Raw genomic sequence first — 23,446 nt, forward strand, 5'->3', positions numbered from 1 at the left:
GTGGTGAGGTTGGCCCAGGATCGAGCATTGTTTCGTTCTGCTGTGCATGGGGTCGCTATGAGTCGGTTCCGACTCGATGGCACCTGACAACAACAACAAACTCTGCAAAGAAATTTGTTGAAATTTTTATTGTGATTATATTTAATCTAAAAATGAGTTTGAGGAGATAATGAATCCTCTTATCTTTGAATATGGTATATCTCTCCACTGATTTAGATCTTTTGAAATATCTCTGTTACGTTTTTATAGTTTAAAAGTGTAGAGAACTGCAACATGTTTCAAAACATATTCCTAGATATTTGATATTTTTGATGCTATTGGAAATGATATTTTAAAAATATCATATTTCCATTTCTTTTATTGCTAAGTTAGAGAAATATAGTAGATTTTTATATATTGCTATTTTATCTTATAACCTTGAGTGGTTCATTCAGTAGTTCTAATAATTTGTTCTGACTCTTTGGGATTGTCTACACATAAGAGGTCACTTTAAAAAGTTAATGGAAAAATTAAATTAAAACATAGTGAAATTTTTGCACAAAGTTTTTGCAGTTCCCTTGTATAATTATATAGTCTATTATTAAAGATAGTTTTGTTTCTTTTTCTTCAGTCTTTATGACTCTTATTTTTGGTTTTAAGCCATTCTGCTTTTCTGCCATCACTCTTCTCAAAGCACTGCTTTTACTGCATTTTACAAGTTTTGACAAGTTGTTCTCTCATTGTTATTCTGTAAAAACTATTTTGTAAATTTTGCTGTCATTTCTTCTTTGACTCGTTTATTTGAAGATGTGTGGCATGGTTTTGAAATATTCAAGAATTTCCTAACCATCATCTTATTGTTGGTTATGAATTGGGATCAATTTGGAAAGAGAATATATGCTGTGGGTTCCAAGTATCATTTGATATTAATGCACATGTCTCAATGTTGTATTCAGCTTTACAAGTTGTTTCCTTTCTTGACCTTCACTTTGACTTTCAATTTATCGGCCTTTGACTTCACCTCATATGAATGTGGAAGTTGAACAGTGAATAAGGAAAACAGAAGAATTGCTACATTTTAATTATGGCATTGGAAAAGAAAGTTGAAACTACCATGATTTGCCAGATGAATAAACAAATCTGTCTTGGAAGAAGTGCAACCAGAATGCTCCCTTAGCAAGCAGGATGGCATATCTTTGGACATTATATTCTGGAACGACCAGTCCCTGGAGAAAGATATCATATTTTGTAAAATGGAGGGTCAATGAAAAAGAGGAAGACCCCCAATGAGATGGATTGGCACAGTGGCAGCAGCAATGGGTTCAAAAGTAACAACAATTGTGAGGATGGCACAGGACTGGGCAGTGTTTCCTTCAGTTGTGCAGAGAGTTGCTATGAGTCAAAACTGACTCAATGGCACCTAGCAACAACAACCTTTGACTTTATTGATTCTTTCTTCTTTTGTTTGCAGTCTACTCTTAAGTTTATTCATTGAATATCATGATTATTCTTCTAAAATTTCTCTTTGGGTCTTCTTTAAAGCTTTAATGCCTTTGAAGAAATTACCCATCTGTTCACCCGTTCTGTGCATTTTTACTCTAAATTCTTTTCACATTTAAAATAATTATTTTAGAGTCCTTGTCTACTTATTGCAATATCCAGTCATCAGTGAATCTGCCTGTATTGACTTTATTATTCTTATTATTATGAATCACATTTTTATTCTTTATGTCTGATCTCATAATTTTAATTGTATTTTGAACCTTTCATATAAAAAGACAGGAGATTATGTAGCAAAAGGAGGGGAGTGGTTGACTTTGAGTCCAGGAGCGGAGGGCCCTGGGACCATCAAGGGAGAAGAGCGGAGTGCGGGACACTACCCAAAGAAATAGTGATTCCAGAGATGGAGGCAGAGACGATGACATGGAGAGATGGAGCTGCTGGGAACTGTAGACCCAGAGAGGGAAAAGGGCTGTGTGCTGATGACCAGGGGGCAGGCTTGTGGGGTGTACTATTTGGTTGGTTGATGATGCATGGAAGGGGTTGTAACCATGGCAATGTAACGATATATGATAGGATGAATGCAAAGCTAGTGTTCTTCTATGTAAACCATCACATAATTCACAATGATACATTAAAAAAAAAAAAGATAGGAGAGACTAAGGTAAATAATATATTTTTTATTTTCCTCAACACACTATACTATCCTCTCCCTCTCTCGCACACAAGGGCATTCTCTTTCCTCTATCAGGCAGCTTGTGAAGGTTTGTTGTATATATACATTTTTTTTAATCCAGTTCCTATCATGAGTCTAGCCAAGTTGGAACTGGGTGTGACTTTAATTAGTTTTAGTTTCCTTCTTGCAACAAGATTATAGAGCTGTTTTTGCCTTTCAACTTAACTCCCAATGTTTTACTTCACATCTGGGAGGTTGGCCTCTTTGTTCTTTTAAGATCTGAATTAGAAGGGGGTTTTGTTGCGGCTTTAACTTGATTTCACCTCCAGATTTAACTCCAGAAGGGCTCTGGAACCTAAAACACCCAATGATGTTGGAGATCTCTTTTACAGTCTAGCTTTACCTCAACTATTATTAGCAACAAAGTTTACATGGGAAGGAATTTTTTTGAGACACTTGTTTTTGTGTTATAACTTGTCATGAATTAAATTGTGTCGCTCCCAATATATGGAGCAATGATTCTCAGTGGTTTGGCAGATATGTAATGATGTATGTGGCAGTTAGGAATGATGTTATCACCCTTACGATGTGATCTGATATTATCAGTCCTGATTTAATGTAATTACCATATGCATTATAAATCCTTCTGTGATGTTAGTGAGGCTGGATGCAATCTGCAGGATTAGGTTGTATCCTGAGTCAATCTCTTTTGAGATAAAAAGAGATTAAACTAACAGAGCTCAGAAGGACCTATTACGCACAAGAAAAACATGCTGAGAGTAGAATGTGCCCTTTGTATCTGGGGTCCTAGCACTAAAGAACCTCCTAAACTCATGATGCCAAGCACTCAGAGATCTCCAAGGAACATAAGAACCACAGATGTTGAAATGGGACAAAGACCTCACTCCAGAAGCTATAGAAAGAGGAGGTCTTCCCCTAGAGTTTGTGGTCTGAATTTGGACTTCTAGTCTCCTACCTCGATTCTGCCACAGTGATCTCCCTGTGCAGATCCTTCTGTATGTGTAGCCCAACCTTCTCTGAGGATGTCCACTCTTTCAGACATCCACTTTGGTCCCCAGAGTGGAGGTAGGTAGACAGAGGGAAAGAAAAGCATAAAAAAAGGAATACTTGCACCTGTATTTCAGTCGATCCTTCAAACCTCCATGATAGGAATGCCTTCATGACCTTCTATCTGCCCACTCATGTTCAAAATGGTTGTGCCACGACTCATTGGCCACTGCAAATCAGAATCCACCTCATTTCTTGCTTCAGCTCCAAATCTTACTCCTGATGAGAAGTCAGGCATAGAATGAACAAAATAAAAAAGCTAGAGACTCTGAATGCTAAGATTTGATTCCAGGGAGCCTGCCCAAGAGTTCTACTGGATAACTACACTGTTGTTGTTAGGTGCCATTGAGCTGCTACCAACTCATAGAGACCCTATGCACAACAGAACAAAACACTGCCCAGTCCAGGGCAACCTCACTATTGTTGCCACACTTAAGCCCATCTCGCTGGGGGTCTTCCTCTTTTTCTCTGACCCTCCACCTTACCATACATGATATTCTTCTCCAGTGACTGGTCCCTCCTAACAGTAAGTCGGAAGTAGAATTCTTCTATTTCATCCTCACTGGCTCTAGTGGTTGGTGCGTAAATTTGAATAATAGTGGTTTTAACTGGGCTTCCATGTAGGTGTATGGATATCATCCTATCACAGACAGTGTTGTACCTCATGACTTATCTGGATATGTTGTTTTTGATAATGAATAGAACACCATTCCTCTTCAATTTGTCATTCCCAGCATAGTAAACCATGTGGCTGTCAGATTCAAAATGGCCAATACCAGTCCATTTCAGCTCACTAATGCCTAAGATATTGATGCTTATGCATTCCATTTCATTTTTGACAATTTCCAATTTTCCCTGATTCATACTTTGTACATTCCATGTTCCAATTCTTAATGGATGTTTATAGCTATTTATCTTCATTTTGAGTTGTGCCCCCATTAGCAAATGAAGGTTCCAAAGGCCTTACTTCCACAGGCTTTACTCCAGTCACATCATCACAGTCAACTCTACTTTAAGGCGGCAGCTCTTCCCCAGTTGCATTTTGAGTGACTTCCAACCTGAGGGGCTCATTCATCAGCACTATATCTGACAGTGTTTCTTTGCTATTCATAAGGTTGTCAGTGACTAAATATTGGGAAGTAGTTCATCTCTCCTTTCTCATCTGTCTTCATCTGGAAGCTCATCTGAAACCTGTCCACAGTGGGTGACCGTGTTGGTATTTAAAATACTGGTAGCATAGCTTCCAGAATCACAGCAACTCACAAGCCACCACAGTATGACAAACTGACAGATGAGTGGTGGGGATAACTAACTACACTACTATTACACAAAATGGACTCCTGGTGTGACACTGCAGGATCTTGTACTGACCACAAATTCAGTGGTTCAAACCCTATACAGGTCACTGTGGGTCAGAACTGACTCAACAACATTTGAAAACAGCAATAACAGTTTCCTAAACTATAAGAGAAAAAGTTTCTGTTTGCTAAGCCATCCACTTGTGGTATTTCTATTATAACAGTACTAAATAGCTAAGACACTGAGTCATGATCCATGATTAACTGTGTAACGATTGCTGTTGTTTACATTCTCTTTCCCTCCTGCAACACAAAGAAGTTACTTTGAATATGCCTATTCAATGTTTTAATAGCCATATTCAACATGTCCTTTCCTTCTTCCAATCTAATTCCTGGACTGGCGGTTTTTCCTTTGATCCATTTCCACTGATATCATCCTGATCCAAACTACCATTTAGGACCATTGTTTATTTCTTATTCCTGACTTGCTAATTGGTTTCCTTGTAGACATTAGGAGCTCTTTTAATTCCATCTCCATTCTGCATCCAAACTAAATGTTAAGAAAATGTAATTCTGACCATTCCACCCTCTTGCTTACCTTCTTTCAATGACTTTTCATTGTTCTTAAAATGCACAAACCACTCAACATGGCTTCTCCAGCTTTACCTCAAACCCTAAACTACAGCTTCTTTGTTCCACTGGCTTCCTTTTGCTTTATATTCTCTTTGCTTTCTCCCACCATAGTCTTTGTGTTTGTTTCCTAGGTTTGCCATTACAAATGACCACAAATCTGGTAACTTAAGATAAAAGCAATTCACCTTCTCATAGTTCTGAAGAGCTAGAAGTCCGACTTCAGGTTATTATCGGGGTATGTTCTCTAAAAAATTTCTAGAAGATATTGCCTTGGTTCTCCCAGTTTCTGCTCGCCTTAGATGTGCCATGGTTTGTGGCAGCATAAATTCAGCCTTTGCCTCACTCTTCACATGACTGTCATTGTTTCTGTTTCCCCCTAGTGAGGTCACCAGTCATAAAGCGAGTCGGGTCTCATCTTAACAAATTATATCTGCAATGACCCTGTTTTCAAGTAGTACCATTCAGTATGGCAGGATGGAGATAGGGCTGCAACATATCTTTTGGGGGACACTAAACAAGCTTTTGTGCATGCTGATCCTGTTACTTTTTTCTCAATGCTGGTCCTATTTATCTTCCAGATCTTACTTCAAGTATTACTTCTTATAGAAGTCTTACCTGACCTCCTTGACTATTTCAAATCCTATTTTTCTCTCATTTTTAGTTACTTGACACATTATCAATTTTGCATTTAATTATATGATTATCTAAATATTTGCAATTTCCTCCATTAGACTAGAAGCACCAATGAGGGCAGAGAAAAATACTTTGTTTTCTGAATCACCATTCTGTCCTCAATGCCTAAAACAATGATTGTTTTTTAAAATAAAATGTATGAAATGAATAAATTAGAAGAGGGATTTAAAGAAAATATATGTATTTTCTTTTTTACCTTGGCATCTATTTTTAGGCAATTCTATATATATTCTGGAGTCCTGGTATAGCTCTGTGGGTTATTGTGCTGTACTGCAAAGTCAGTTTGAACCACAAGGTCAGCAGTTTAAGCTCATCACTAACCCCTCAGAAACCCTACATAGGGTTGCTATGGGTTGGAGCAGACTCGACGGCACTTTACAACATCATATACATTCTACCTGTCCTCTATCTATCTTATCTATCTATCATCTATCTAATTTGTCTTCTAAAATCTTTACAAGAAGACCTTGGATTTAGGAGTTTTTCTCCAGTCAGATTTAAAACATAAGACTATATAGAAAATAGGGAGTATGCCTACTTTAAAACTAATTTGACCATGATAGCTACGTTATTTAACTCAGTAAAGCAAAGGATTATATATCGCAGAACAGTAAAAGAATTCTCTAATTCTTTCTTTGCTGGTTGCATTGATTTGTTTGTTTCTCTTGTCTTAGATAACTAGACTGGCTAGAAATTGAACATTTGCCAATTAATTAGCAACTTAAATCACTTGTGAAAATGGCTGTGAAAATCAATTCAAGCTGACATAGCTGGATTTCCAGATGCCATGTAAACACAAGTGGTGTTTTCTTTTTCTGTGGTGGTGTCCAAGGAATTGTGGTCAAGACTTAAGATCATTTAAGACCTCCCCCATCGAGTTCTTCTTCAAAGACTGGGTCTAGTTACCTCAGCTATTCTTAAATCATCTCCAGGTGTCCAATTCCATTCCTGATCAGTCTTTTGATCCAGTGTGCAATTACTGGCATCAAAAATGGTGGAACTGTAAAGGAAGCATTTCTTCTTCAAAAGTCAAGAAGATTGAATTCCACAATCACATGGGAGTGATTTTAATGTTTTGGTTCTTAATAATTCTTTGGCATAACATCTCAATTACTACTGGCACCCCTAAGATGACTCACAGTTGAAAGACTCACACATGTCTCTATCAGTGGCCTTGTCCTTAGCACTTTAAGCCGCAAGGAAAAATAGAACACATTGCCACACCTTCTCTTATATTGGCCAGAGACCCTAAGTCTTTCCATCTTTTTACACATGGTAAAAAACATCAATTGAGTGAAAGATAGGAGACATATTTTGTATTCTGAAAGAGAGGAAATAGTTAGCTAGTCAGACACTCTCTGATGCATCTTTTTTTTTTTTTAAGAACAAGTAAATACATTTAAGAGTATGAGGTTGTATCTGTAATACTTAATTTTCTTGATGTTTTAGTAACATTAACTGGAATTGGGTCATCTGGAAAGGCTTAAAATGTTAAGAAATGCCTGTTTGTGGTATGTATGTGTGTGTCTGTGTATATAATATGCTGCTGCTGTGTGTCATTGAGTTGGTTCCCATTCATTACAGTCCTGTCTGTATAGGGCTTTTGGGCCTATATATCTTTATAGGAGTAGAAAGCCTTGTTGTTGTTGTTGTTCAGTGCCATTGAGTCGGTATCAACTCATAGTGACCCTATGCACAACAGAATAAAACACTGACTGGTCCTGTGCAAACCTCACAATCATTGCTATGCTTGAGCCCATTGATGCTGCCACTTTGCCAATGTATTTCGCTGAGGATCTTCCTCTTTTTCTCTGACCCTCCAACTTACCAAACATGATATCCTTCTCCAGTGACTGGTCTCTCCTGACAATATGTCTGAAGTATGAGAGATGAAGTATGGTCATCCTGGCTTCCAAGGAGCACTCTGGCTGCACTTAAACCAACACAGATCTTTTTGTTCTTTTAGAAGTCCATAGTACTTTCAATATTCTCCTCCAACACCGCAACTCAGATACGAACTTCCTTATTCACTGTCCAACTTTCACATGCATATGAAGTTATTGAAAATACCATGGCTTGAGTCAGGTGCACCTTACTTTTTTGCTCTTCACTAATTTAAAAAGTTCTTGTGCATCAGATTTGCCTAATGTAGTATGTCGTTTGATTCCTTGACTGCTGCTTCCATGAGTATTGATGGTTGATCTGAGAAAAATGAAGTCTTTGACAACTTCAATCTTTTCCCTATTAATAATGTTGATTGATACAGTGGTGCAGATTTTTGTTTCCTTTACATTGAGATGCAATCCATACCAATGGCTGTGCTCTTTGATCTTCATCAGTACGTATTTTAATCCCTCTTCATTTTCAGCAAGCAAGGTTGTATCATATGCATATCGTAGGTTGTTAATGAGTCTTTCTCCAATCTGATACCATGATTTCCTTCATATAATCCAGCTTCTTGGATTATTTTCTCAGCATACAGTTTGAATAAGTATGATGAAATAATACAACCCTGTCACACACCTTTCCTAATTTGAAATCATTCAGTGTTTCCATGTTCTGTTCAAACAACTGCCTGCCTCATGGCTCCTGTATAGGTTCCTCATGAGCACAATTGTGTTTCAGAGTACTCATACTTCACAATGTTGTGCATAGCTTGTCACGATCCACACAATCAAAAGCCTTTGCATAGTCAATAAAGCACAGGTAAACATCTTCCTAGTATTCTCTGCTTTCAGCCAATATCCATCTGACATCAGCAATGATATCTGCTTCAGAAGTTATGTGCCCTTTTCTGAATCTGGCTTGAACCTCTGGAAGTTCTCTGTCAATGTATGGTTGCAGGTGTTTCTGTACTACCTTTAGTAAAACTTTACTCACAAGAGATATCAATGATATTGTCAGATGCTTTCCGCATTCCATTGGGTCACCTCTCTTTGGAATGGGAACAAATACAGATCTCTTCCAGTCAGTTGACCAGGTAGCTGTCTTACAAATATCTTGGCTTAGATGAGTGAGTGTGTCCAGTGCTTCATCAGTTGGTTGGATGATTTCAGTTTGTATTCCATCAATTCCTGGAGCCTTGTTTTTTGTCAGTGCCTTTAGTGTACCTTGGGCTTTTTCCTTCAATACCAATGGTTGAACATTTCTTTTTGGTACAGTGACTCAGTGTATTCCTTCCATTTTCTTTTGATGCTTTCAGCACCACTCAATATTTTGCCCATCGAATCCTTCAATATTGCAAATCAGGGCTTGAATAGGCTTGAGTAGGCATTGCATAGGCTTGAGTAGGCATTTAAGAAGCTCATTGAGCTCAAAGAAGGATAGAAACCCGAAAGAAAACCACCAAGACATATCATAAACAGGCTTTCCAAAATCAAAGACAAGGAGAGAGTCCTAAAAGTAGTTAGGTAAAAAAAAAAAAAAAAAAAAAAAAAATCAGAGTAAGCTCTGATCTCTCAGCAGAAACCATTCAGGCAAGAAGGCAATGGGGATACATATAAAAATACCTGAAAGAAAAAAAACTACCAACCAAAAATCATCTACCCAGCAAAGCTCACAATCAAATATGATGGTGTAATAAAAATAAAAGTAACCCTGACAAACAGAAATGAAGGGATTTTGCCAAAGTCAAACCAACACTTCAAAACATCCTAAAGGGAGTTCTTTGGATTAAGAACCAACAAGAACAGACAACAACCAGAGATTGAAATACATGGTAGCACCACCCAGAACTCAATCAATTGAGGGAAGCGTCCAGACAGAACAAAACTATAAGAATAAATTCAGAGGATCTGGGAGGTCAGTTTATGATCAAAACAATTACAATTTGAAAGAAGGTAAACACATAGGCACAGAGATTCTGGAGGTGAGAAGGTCAGGTAGATTAAAGGACAAAAAAGACTGATTTAAATGGAGGAAAAGTTAATAAAATATTAGGTAGCTGCAAAGAAAATTAATACTTCACAACATATGAAGAATATGAAAATCCAAGAAGAACATGGAAATATTAAAACTAAGAAGAAATTGACAAGAAAGAACACCAAAAACATGAACTCAGCACAGGGAGGCATGTAGAACAAAGAAACCAACAGTAACAGAAAAAACAAACATAATAACAGTAATTAATTCATACCTATTGATAATACACTGAATGTCAATGGATTAAATGAACCAGTTAAGAGACAAAGAGTGGCATAATGGATAAGAAATAAGATCCTTCAATATGCTGCATGCAAGAGACTCACCTTATACACAAACACAAAAACAGACTAAAATTTAAAGGATGGAAAAAATATATACTAAGCTAATTGCAATAAAAAATGAGCAAAAGTGGCAGTACTAATCAATGATAAAATAAACTTTAAGGAAAAAAACCAGCATAACAGATATTATTGTTGTTGTTAAGTGCTCTCAAGTCATTTCGGACCCATAGCAACACTGTATAGGGTTTCCAAGGAGCAACTGGTGAGCATGAACCACTAGTCTTGCAGTTCAAATGAGTTTCAGCCTGACGCATTAGCCCACACTGCCACATAGACGGACATTATCTAATACTAAAGGATCAATTGAACAAGATGGCATAAACATAATAAAAATCTATGCTCCAATGAAAGAGCTCCAAATATACATACAGCAAACTTTAATAGAACTGAGGAAAGAAATCGACAAATCTACAATAATAGTGGGAGATTTTAATAAACCACTTTCAAAAAAAGATAGAACAACCAGAAAGAAACTCAACAAAGACACAGAGGAACTAAACAGTACAATCAGCCAACTTGACTTCATAGATGTGTACATATCATTCAACTCAACAACAGAATTCTTTTTCAATGCACATTGAACATTCTCCAGAATACACCATATATTAGGCCACAAAATAAGCCTCCATAAATTTACAAACAGCAATATACTGCAAAGCATCTTCTCATATCACAGCTATAAAATTAGAAAGCAAAAATAGGAAGACCAAGGAAATACAGTCATATACATGGAAACTTAATAGCATCATGCTTAAAAGCTACTAGGTTGTTGTTGTTGTTAAGTACCATGGAGTCAGTTCCAACTCATAGTGACCCTGCACAGGGTTTCTGAGGCTCCAAATCTCTATGGGAGCAGAAAGCCTCATCTTTCTCCCACGGAACAGCTGGTAGTTTCGAACTTCTGACCTTGAAGTTAGCAGCCCGATTCGTAACCACTATGCTACAAGAAATAAAGTGGAATTAACAAAGTTCCTAGAAACAAATGAGAATGAAAACACAACATACCAAAATCTGTGGGAAATGGCAAAAGCAGTGCTGAGAGGACAATTTATTGCAATAAATGCACACATCCAAAAATAAGAAAGACCAGAATCAACATATTAACACAACATCTCCAACAATAAGGAACAGACCAGCAAAGTACACATTCAGCCGACAGAAAAAAAGAAATAATAAAGATTAGAAAAGAAATAAAGGCGATAGAAAACAGAAAAATTATAGAAAGAATCAACAAGACAAGGAGATGGTTCTTTGAAAGGGTTAATAAAACTGACAAACCATTGGCAAATCTAACAAAAGAAAAGGGGGAAAAGACACAAATAATACACATAGGAAACCACGTGGGTGATGTCACAACAGAACCAATAGAAATAAAAAGGATAATAAAAGAATATTATGAAGAGTTGTACTCCAACAAATTTGGAAATCTAGGAGAGAGATATTTTTTTAAAAAGTATGACCTATCTAAACTTACACAGAGTAAAGTAGAAAACTTGAACAGACTATAACAAAGGAAGAAATTGACCAGGTCATCAAAAAATTCCCAACCAAAAAAAGCCCATCAAAAAAAACTGGCTTCACTGGTGAGTTTTACTAAACATTCAAGTAAGCGCTGTTGCCAATTCTACTCAAATGATTCTAGAATACAGAAAAGGATGGAAAACTTCCTAATACATTTTATGAAGGAAGCATAACCCTCATACCAAAACAAGGGAAGGACATCACTAAGAAAGAAAATTACAGACTAATATCCCTCATGAATATTGTTGTTGTTATTAGGTGCCATCAAATCGGTGCCAACTCATAGCGACCTTATGCACAGCAGAAAAAAATACTGCCTGCTCCTGGGCCAACCTCACTATTATTGCCACGCTTGAACCAATTGATGCTGCCACATGGTCAATCCATCTTACCAGGGATCTTCCTCTTTATCTCTGACCTTCCATCTTACCAAACACGATATCCTTCTACAGTGACTGGTCCCTCCTGACAACATGTCCGATGTATGAGAGATGAAGTTTGGCCATCATGGCCTCCAAGGAGCAATCTGGCTGAACTTCTTCCAACACAGATCTGTTGGTGTTATGGACAGCCCATGGCACTTTCAATATTCTCCTCCAACACCATAACTCAAAAACATCAATTCTTCTATGGTCTTCCTTATTTACTGTGCAACTTTCACATGCATATGAGGTTATTGATAGTACCTGCAAAAATTCTCAACAAAATCCAAGCCAACAGAATTCAAAAACACACCAAAAAAATAATACATCATGACCAAGTGGGATACTTATCAGAGATGCAAGGATGGTTCAACATTAGAAAAACAATCAATGTAATCCACCATATAAATTAAAAACAAAGGTAGAGAACCACATGATCATATCAATTGATGCAGGAAAGGCCTTTGACAAAATCCAGCATCCATTCCTGATAAAAACACTCAACAAAGTAGGAATTGAAGGGAAATTCCTCAATATAATTAAGAGCATATATACAAAATGAATGGACAACATCACTCACAATGGAGAGAAACTGAAAGCCTTCCCCTTGCGAACAGGAACCAGACAAGGTTACCCTTTTTTACCACTTCCATTCAATATTGTTTCCAAGTCTTAGCCAGAGCTGTAAGACAAGATAGGGAAATTAATGGCATCAAAATTGGCAAAGAGGAAGTAAAATTCTCTCTATATGCAGGTGATATGATCTTGTACATAGAAAACCTCAAAGACTCAGGAAAACAAAACAAAACAAAAAACACCTACTAGAATTCATTGGAAGATTCAGCAGAGTGGCAGGGTATAGGATCAACATATCAAAATCAGTTGGATTCCTCATACTAATAATGACAGCACTGAAAAAGAAGTTAGGAAAATAATACCATTTACAATAGCCACCTAAATGATGAAATATTTAGGAGTAAATGTTACAAGAGAAACAAAGGATTTATGCAAAGGAAACTACAAAATACTACTACAAGGAACCAAAAGAGACTTACAAAAATTAAAGAATATACCATGCTCCTGGATAGGAATACTTAACATTTGTGAAAATGTCAATACTACCCAAAGCAATCTACACATATAAGGCAATCCCAACCCAGATTCTAATGACATTCTTTAGCAAGATGGAAAAAAAATAATCCCACTTTATATGGAAAAGAAAGAGACAGAATAAGCAAAGCACTGTTTATGAAGAAGAACAAAGTTGGAAACCTTTCACTCCTTGATTTCAAAATGTATTGCATGGCTACAGTGGTAAAAACAGCCTAGTATTGGTACAATGAAAGATACATAGATCAATAGAACAGAATTGAGAATCCAGAAATTAACCCATCCACACACATTTGACAAATGACCAAAGTACATTGAGTATGGAAGACATAGTCTCTTCAAAAGATGATGCTGGAAAAACTCAAAATTGATATGCATAAAACTGAGAGAAGACTTTTACTTCACACCATATACAAAAAAAACAAAAAAAACAAACAAAAAAAAAACAACTCAGCATGGATTAAAGACCTAAATATGAATCCCAGAATTATAAACGTTATTAATGAAAAAATGGGGACAAATTTAAGGGCTTTAATACAGGACACACACAGACCACCAAAGATTGTGAAAAATTTTTTACACAAAACAAAAGAAGACACAAACACACAAAGAAAAACACATACACTTATGTGCATCAAAGGATTCCACCATAGAGTAAAAAGGGAGCCCACAAAATGGGAAAAGTCTTTTGCAACGACATATCAGAGAAGGGACTAATTTCTAAAATCTGTAGGAAACTACAATACCTCTGTAAGAAAAAGACAACCAAATTTAAAATGGCACAGGACATGAACAGACATTTCACCAAGGAAGAGATTCAGGCAGCCCACAAACATATGAAGAATGAGCACACAATGAGTGTAAATCCGGTTCTTCCAAGCAAACTGTCACTTAATTCATAATAAAAACTTAGGGGAAAAAAACAAAAAGCAAACAGCAAGGTTTAAGGGAGTTCATAGCTCTTTAAATTAAAAGAGGTAAATAGAGGATTTCAAAGAGCAATTTGCAAAGACAAAATAAAGCATTATGATGAAATACACAAAGACTTGGAATTCAAAATCCAAAAAGGAAGAACACAATCAGCATTTCTCACGCTTTTAAAATGAAGAGAACACTCAAGCTAAAGGTTTCCATGGATAAAAATTCTAATGACACACGAAACACCAAATAAATAAATAAATAAATAGAAGGAAGACACAGAGTTAATGGACTAAAAGGAACTGGTTAGCATTCATAGCTTTGGGCTCCTTCTATATGGAAGGAGATGACTTCAACAGCACATTATAAGAAACCGGTTTTAATTTGTGAAAGAGAAAGACTTTGGTTTTGTTTTTCACAATTGGCACATAAAGAAATGAAGATGGGAAAACAAGCATAATAGTCCTGGTGTTGTGCTGTACGATAAGCACTGGACTTCTAACCACAGGGTCAGTGGTTCAAACCCACCATCAGCTACTTGGCAACCTTATACAGGGTCGCTATGAGTTGGAATTGATCCAATGCCATTCAACAACAAAAACAACATACAATAATTTAGAATTTTAATGCTGGGGTTTTGAGATAAATCTTCTTTGACTGGCTCCATTTTCTACATGAACTTGAAATAAGGCTGAGTGTTGCATCTTGTTGTTGTCGTTAAGTGCCCTCAAATTAGTTCCAACTCATGGTGACTCTATCTAAGGTTTTCGAAGAGTGGCTGGTGGATTTGAACCACTGATCTTGTAGTTCAAACAGATATTGCTGTAGAGATTTTATCCTGCAGAACCATACCAGGACTCCATCTTGAGAGAGAGACATTTGCTTGGTCAGAGTTTTGAAAAGCCTGTTTAAAAAAAAAAAAAAGAATTCTTATAAGTGAGCAAGAAATTTAAGGGCAGTGGCCTTATGTTACTATCCCAAAGCTTTATGCTGTTTTGTTGTTCTATCTAAAATGTTTATTTTCTTGAGCCATTTTTGGCATCCATGAAGCTAAATAATAAATCATATTATAAATCTTATAATAATATCATGATTTTTTTGACAGGAAAAAAAAATGTTTTAAGCTGAGCTGTGACTCATCAATGCACCACTGTCGTCACTTCATCAGAGTTGAATCTTTGTCTTTCAAGGAATGCTTTCAGGGATCAAACAGGAGAAAGTCCAATGGAGCAAGATCAGGACTATAGGGAGGATGATTAAACATTTCAAAACAAAGTTTTTGAACAGTGTGGGCAGAGGTGTGCAGATGTGCATTGTCATGCAATATCACAAGGCCCTTGGATAGCAGTCCTCTGCATTTAATCGGAAGTTTAAGCTTCAGCTCTTCAGTGAGCATCTCACTGTAATAAGTGCTGTTGATTGTTGAACCCTTTTCCTGGTTGTGTTTCAATATTGGTCCCTGAGAACTGTAAGTATCAATTTTCCAGTTGATGGCTGACTTTTGAACTTTTTCTTGGTTGACGACTGAGGGTATTTCTGTTCCATATTTTGAAGTTTACTCTTATGCTCATAGTGATGAATCCATATCTCATCACCAGTAACGATTTTTTAACAGCAAGTTTTATCTTCCTTTGAGAATCAGTTCACATTTTGCTTGCAGATGTCCAAATGCTTCTGTTTATGCTCTTCTGTGAGTTGTTTTGATATCCATCATGCACAAACTTTTTGAAACTCAAGTCTATTGTGGATGATTTCAAAAGCAGAGCCATGGCTGATTTGCCACATAATCCATTGTCAATCATTTACTTGACAGAATCATTTTATGTGCATGCTGAATGTTGTCATAAGCTGTGGACATGGACAGGCATTTTAGTATAACCAAGTACACATAATTTTTGACTCACCCTCATAAATTTCACTGGTTTTGCTTCTCTAGAGGACCCAGCCTAAAACAACTGTATTATATGAAGAGGAGCATGACATCAGGATTAGAGGAAGCCTCATTAACGACTGGCAATATGCTGATGATACAACCTTATTTCCTTAAAGTGATGATGACTTAAAATGCTTACTGAAGAATATCAAAGACTACAGCCTTTAATATGGATTGCACCTCTTTGTAAAGAAAACAGTTCCCCACAACTGGTCCAATAAACAACATAAAGATAAATAGATAAAAGATTCACGTTGTTAGACTTCATGTTACTTGGATCCAAAATCAACACTTATGGAAGCAGCAGCCATGAAATCAAGTGTTTTATTGTATTAGGCAAATCAGCTGCACAAGACTTCTTTAAAGTGTTCAAGAGCAAAGAGATCCATTTGAGGACTAAGGTGCTCCTGAAAGAAGACATTTCTCTCTCTCTCTGTATATATATATATATATATGTGTGTGTGTGTGTGTGTGTGTGTGTGTGTGTGTGTGTGTGTGAAAGTTGGACAATGAATAAGGCAGACTGAAGAAAAATCAATGAATTTGATTTATCGTGTTGGAGAAGAATATTATAAATACCCTGGACTGCCAGAAGGACAAACAAATCTATCTTGGAAGAAGTGCAACCTGATTGCTTTTTAAAAACAAGAATGGCAAAACTTCGTCTTTGATGTTTCAGATATGTTATCAGGATGGATCAGTCCCTAGTGAAGGATGTCATGTTTGATAAAATGGTAGATCAGTGAAAACGAGGAAAACCCCCAATGAAATGGATTGACACAGTGACAGCAACAATAAGGTCAAACAGAGCAATAGTGAGAATGGCCCAGGACCAGAAAGTGCTTGCTCTGTTGTGCATAGGGTGACTTAGAGTGGGACCTGTCTGGACAACACCTAACAATGAAACCAACAACAATGTGGAAACAAAGTCTTCAGAAGTTATGAAATGAAGAGAGATATAGTCCTTGTTAATACCCTTGAATCTTTGATAAAGGTTTGTCTGAAATAAGTATTATGACTCCTGGTGTAGTGCTGTAAGATCAGCACTGGATCGTAAACCACAAGGTTGGCAGTTCAAACCCACCAGCTTCTCTTCAGAAACCCTATATAGGGTTGCTATGAGTCAAAACTGACTCACAGGCACTTAACAACAACAAATAGCATATTAAGTTCAATGAATCAATAAATTAAGTTTTCTTCTCTACTTTTTTTAAGCCAATTTGGCTACAAATACCTGTATCATATAATTGAAATCATCCTGAGCAATCTGCATCTCTCCATATTTAACATATAATACATATAGTCAGTTTTCATCGATGATAATTCTGGCTCAATGTTACATGCTGAGGATTAAATTATGCATTCTGGTGAAGTAGAGGTTATAACCAAACATCACAGTCACTGAATGAACTTTTGCGATACAAGAGTACAGCCAAAACTTTATGCAAAATGTTTAAATTATTGCTATAGTTTCATTTTTATTTAATAGTTAAAATTCTATTATAATGTAGAAGCAGTAGCTTGTCAGGATTGGCAATTGCTATGCAGCTCCTTCAGCCACAATTCTAAGCATTTTAATATCGAAGAGAGATTCCCTTTTATCTGATACATTTAGTAATAACCCCAATCATTGTGTGCTAAGTGATATAAAATTCAGGAAAAGTTTTCAATAGCGTGTTTCCTAAAAAGAACTTTGTACCCAAGAGTCATAGCTTTAAAAAAAATCCCTCAAATTCTTAATGTTTGACTGCCAAAATGGACTGGTAGCTATAGAAAATATATCAAAAAGTTTTTTTTATTTAAGAAGTTATCATAAACTCAAAGACTAAATAATTGCCTTTATTCCATCATATTTGTAACTTTAAAAAAGTTGATGGATAAAAACAAAATGTGTCAAATGTGGCTATTTTTCTCTAAAAAATTGTTTGATTTGTATTCTTTATAGTTTTTACTATATCTGATGAAAAATGGCTTGCCATGGATTATTTCCTACTTGTGAAATTGTAAAAGTGACACAGTTTACATGCTTCTGTTAATTCACACTGAAAACATGGAGAATGCCTAAATAGAACATCTTCTTTAAAAACTCATGAGCAAACATAATTAAATAGCTTGTATGTTGTTGTTAGGTACAGTTGAGTTAGTTCCAACCCATAGCGACCTTATGAACAACAGAACAAAACAATGCCTGGTTCTGTGCCATTCTTAAAATCATTGTTAAACTTGAACCCATTGTGGCTGTTAATGTGCCAGTCCATCTTGTTGGGTTCTTCCTCTCTTTTGATGACCTTCCACTTTACCTAGCATGATGTCCTTTTCTAGCTTCAATAGCTGATGCTGTGGGCTAATGAGGTGGACTGCAAAGTGGTTTGAACCAGAAGCTCAGTGGTTCAAGCTCATCAGCTGCTCCTTGGAAACACTTTACAGGGTTGCAAACGTATGCCAGCACTTAACAAAAACAACATATTATTATTATTTATATTTTATTAGCATACATTGGTTCAAAATAGATGCCATGATATTCCTAAATTATTTATTCTATATTCATAATTGGAATATTTACTTTTCTATTAATACTATAGTGTTGTTGTTGTTAAGTGCTGTTGAGTCACTTCTAACTCAGTGACCTGTACAAGGTTTCTAAGGATCAGTCTTTGCAGGAACAGAAATCCTCATCTTTCTCCTGCAGAGCAGCTGGTAGGCTGAAACCACTAATCTTGGGGTTTGAAGTTCAGTGCTTATCATGCAGAGCCACAGCACTCCTTTAAAATTTGCAAGTCTTTCCCTTATTCATTTAATATTTTAAAACTTCCTAAGCTGAAGAAAATGAAAACAAGTCCACGAGAGCCAAAATATGACCTTGAATATATCCCACCTGAATTTAGAGATCATCTGAAGAACAGATTTGATACATTAAACACTGAAGACCGAAAACCAGAAGAGTTGTGGGATGACATCAAGAAAATCATACATGAAGAAAGCAAAAAGTCATTAAGAAGACAAGAAAGAAAAGAGACAAGAAAGAAAAGATCAAAATGGAGGTCAGAAGAGACTGAAACTTGCTCTCCAGCAAAGAGATGCTAAAGCAAATGGAAGACATGAGGATGTCCAAGAGCTGAGTAGAAATTTTCAAATGGCAGCTTGAGAAAACAAAGTCAAATATTATAACAAAATGTGCAAAGATATGGAGTCAGAAAACAAAAAAGAAAAAACGCACTCAACATTTCTCAAGTTGGGGGAACTGAAGAAAAAATTCAAGCCTAGACTTTCATTATTGAAGGATTCTCTAGGCAAATTATTTAATGATGAAGAAAGCATCAAAAGAAGATGGAAGGACTTCTGGTTCTGGCAGCTATGAAGAGTTGTACTCCAACAAATTTGAAACCTTAGAAGATATGGATACATTTTTAGAAAAACACAACCTACATAAACTTACACAGAGTGAAGTAGAAAACCTGAACAGACCAATAACAAAAGAAGAAACTGATCAGGTCATCAAAAAACTCCCAACCAAAAGAAGTCCAGGCCCACATGGCTTTACTGGTGAGTTTTACCAAGCATTCAATTAAGAGCTGTCACCAATTCTACTCAAATTATTCCAGAATATAGAAAACAGAAAACCTCTTAATACTTTTTATGAAGCCAGCATAACCCTCATACCAAAACCAGAGAAGGACATCACTAAGCAAGAAAATTATAGACCAATATCCCTCATGAACATTGACCCAAAAATTCTCAACAAAATCCAGGGCAACAGAATCAAGCACCACATTAAAAAAATAATAATACACCATGACCAAGTGGGATTCATAAAAGGGATACAAGGATGGGTCAACATTAGAAAACAAATCAATGTAACCCACCATATAAATACGAAAAAGGAAAAGAACCACATGATCATATCAATTGATGCAGAAAAAGCATTTGACAAAATCTAACATCTATTCCTGTTAAAAGCACTCAACAAAGTAGGAATTGAAGGGAAATTCCTCAACATAATTAAGAGCATATATACAAAATCAGCAGCCTACATCACTCTCAATAGAGAGAAACTGAAAGCCTTCCTTCTGCAAACAGAAACCAGACAAGAATGCCCTTTGTCACTACTCCTATTCAATATTGTTTTGGAAGTCTTAGCCAGAGCTATATGGAAAGACAGGGAAATTAAAGGCATTCAAATTGGCAAAAAGGAAATAAAACTCTCTCTATTTGCAGATGATACGATCCTATACATAGAAAACCTCAAAGACTCAGTAAAAAAGCTACTAGACCTCATTGGAAAATTCAGCAAAAGTGGCAGGGTATAAGATCAACATACAAAAATCAGTTGGATTTCTCTACAGTAACAATGACAGCACTGAAAAGGACTTTAGGAAAGCAATACCATTTAAAATAGCCACTCAAAGCATGGAATATCTAGGAATAAAAGTAACCAGAGAAACAAAGGACCTATACAAAGAAAATTACAAAACACTACTACAAGAATTGAAAGTGCCATGGACTGCCAAAAGAACCAATAGATCCGTTTTGGAAGAAGTGCAGCCCAAGTGCTCCTTGGAGGCCAAGATGGCCAAACTTCATCTCTCATACTTCAGACATATTGTCAGGAAGGACCAGTTGCTGGAGAAGGATATCATGTTTGGCAAGGTGGAGGGTCAGAGAAAAAGAGGAAGACCCCCAACGAGATGGATTGGCCAAGTGGCAGCATCAATGGGTTCAAGCATGGCAACAGTAGTGAGATTGTCCCAGGATCGGGCAGTGTTTCGTCCTGCTGTGCATAGGGTTGCTATCGGTTGGTACTGACTCGATGGCACCTAACAACAACAACTACAAGAAACGAAAAGATACTTATAAAAGTGGAAGAACACACCATGTTCCTGGATAGCAAGACTCAACATCATGAAAATGTAAATACTATCCAAAGCAATTTGCACATATAATGCAATCCCAATCCAGATTCCAGCAACATTCTTCAATGAGATGGAAAATACAATTACAAATTTTTTATGGAAAGGAAAGAAACCCAGATTAAGTAAAGCACTGCTTGAGAAGAAGAACAAGGTTGGGTGGTGCGGGGGGTTGGAAATACATGTAAAGGGGGAGGGGAATGGAAGAACAAGTCTCATGGGAAAACAGTTAGGCAGGTTCGCATGGGCTAAGTGGGACAGAGGTAAATTATGATGTATGCACAACCTTGGAACAACAGGGCTCTGTGATACAGGGATTGAGACATGTTTTAAAGGGGTAAAAGGGGAATAATGTTAAGATGCTTGGCTGTCTTTTGAATCGTGGTTTTCCTTGCCTATCATTGTAAAATAGACACTTAATATGGGGAGAAAGGAATAGCGAGAACCATCACCACAGAAAGCTTTTAAGTCCCTCTTCAGCCTATAACTGATAGGAATATCATAAAGGGGGTTAGAAGTTGTCCAGAGAAAGAGGCTTAGTTGTCCAGAGAAAGACGCTTCCTGTGGAGCCTTTACAGTTCACAAGACCATAGGTGAAATCCAGAACCCTATCTAGAATTGACTAAGTTATGAAATTTCCAGTGGAAAGGACGAACAGACGAGCCAGGAGCGGCTAGAAGAACAGCAGATACTTCATAAAAGAAAGACCAGCAGGAAAATCCAAAATAATAACAGTAATCTGACTGATTACTCCAAGAACAAGTAAGCTGTTCACCCAGAGCCATCAAGGCAAGTGGTCAAAGCAAACCCCTTTCCAAAACGGAGACTCAAGGGAATTACATGAGCAGACATGTGGCCTGGCTAGTGACCACGTTGGTCACTGATAAGAGGAAGAGGGGGAAAAAACAGCAATGAAGTTGTGAACTAAGCCCGACCACATTCAATAGACCCCTGTGAACTCTGGTGGAGACTTGGATGGCCAGTAGTTTGGCAAGACCCAGGAACTTCTGGGCCCAGAGGCAGTAACATGACCACAGAGGACTGGAATGGATTGTGAAGCATCCGGCTGATGTAGATGAGGGGAGATGCACAAGAACATCCATGCTTTTAGATAGTACCCACCTGACCTGGCTTTGATGGTTGGATGATCAGAACTCAGCTAGAAGAAGATAGAAGAGGGAGGGGGAAAAAAAGTAACTTGCTACAATTTGATGAACTTTACCTATATTTATGGATGTAGTAGTTCAAAAAAGGGAACAAAGCTTTATAGCAATGGTCACTCCCACCCCCTTGGTACACAGGATTGACAGGGATGGATAACTTAGACATTGGCTACCCAAAATGGGGGGACATAAAAAGGCAAGAAGTAACTGGCTTACAAGCTTTGAAGAGGGAGCCTAGTTCCAGACGGGGCGGGGGAAGGTAGAATCACCACTGAATGATTTCCAATCCATTGGGACCAGGATGGCAAAAGGAAGTGGGGATGGAACTCTTGTGGTACAATAGTGAATACTTGCCATCAGGACTGACTATGAGGGTAGAAAATATAGAGGTTGATGTTTTTTGACAAAAGGAGGAGAGTAATTGATTTTGCAGCCCAGAAGCGGAGGTCCCTGGAGCCATCAAGTGAGAAGAATGGAGAGCAGGACCCTATCCAGACTGGCAGTGATGCCAATGATGGAGACAGAGATGATGACGTTGACAGATGGAGCAGCTGGGGACACTGGACTCAGGGAGGGAGAAGGGCTGTGTGATGGTGTTGGGGGTAGGCCTGTGTGGTATACCCTTTGGTTATTTGATGATACATGGAGGGGATTGTAATCATTGCAATGAAATGAAATATGATGGGATGAGTGTAGAGCTGATGTTCTTCCATGTAAATGTCACAATAAAAACTTTTTAAAAAAAGAACTCAGCATAGAAAAATTATGTGGAATAAAGAATCCAGCAGCCCCACATACACACACATACACAAAACCACACACACAGAAAAATGACAGCAGTCAATTTATAACTATTGATAATTACAATAAATGGAAATAAATTAAATAACCTAGTCAAGAGTCATAGAGAATAGACTGGATAAGCAAACAGGATCCTTCAATACATTGTATACAAGACACATACCAAAAATATGGAGACAACTTAATTTCCTAGCAACAGAAGAATGGTTAAATTAACTTTGGTACATACAGACAATGGAATACTACAAAACATTATTGAAGAATATAGATAAATCTATGAAACATCTCACAACATGGTTGAACCTGGAGGACATAATGCTGAGTGAAATTAGTCAATTACAAAAGCACAAATATTATATGAAAATGATGCTGTAAAAAAAATCTTTCTTGATAAAAGAAACAATCTATAATGGTTAAGGGGGTGAAGCAGGGGGATTAAAAAAAAAAAAATCTTATGTGTATCAAAAGACTTCACCAAAAGACTAAAAAGGAAATCCCCAGAATGGTAAAAAATCATTTGCAACGACACATCAGACAAGGGACTCATTTCTAAAATATA

The sequence above is a fragment of the Chrysochloris asiatica genome, unplaced genomic scaffold (genome assembly GCF_000296735.1).
Source record: "Chrysochloris asiatica unplaced genomic scaffold, ChrAsi1.0 scaffold00293, whole genome shotgun sequence".
NCBI classification, from domain to species: Eukaryota; Metazoa; Chordata; class Mammalia; order Afrosoricida; family Chrysochloridae; genus Chrysochloris; species Chrysochloris asiatica.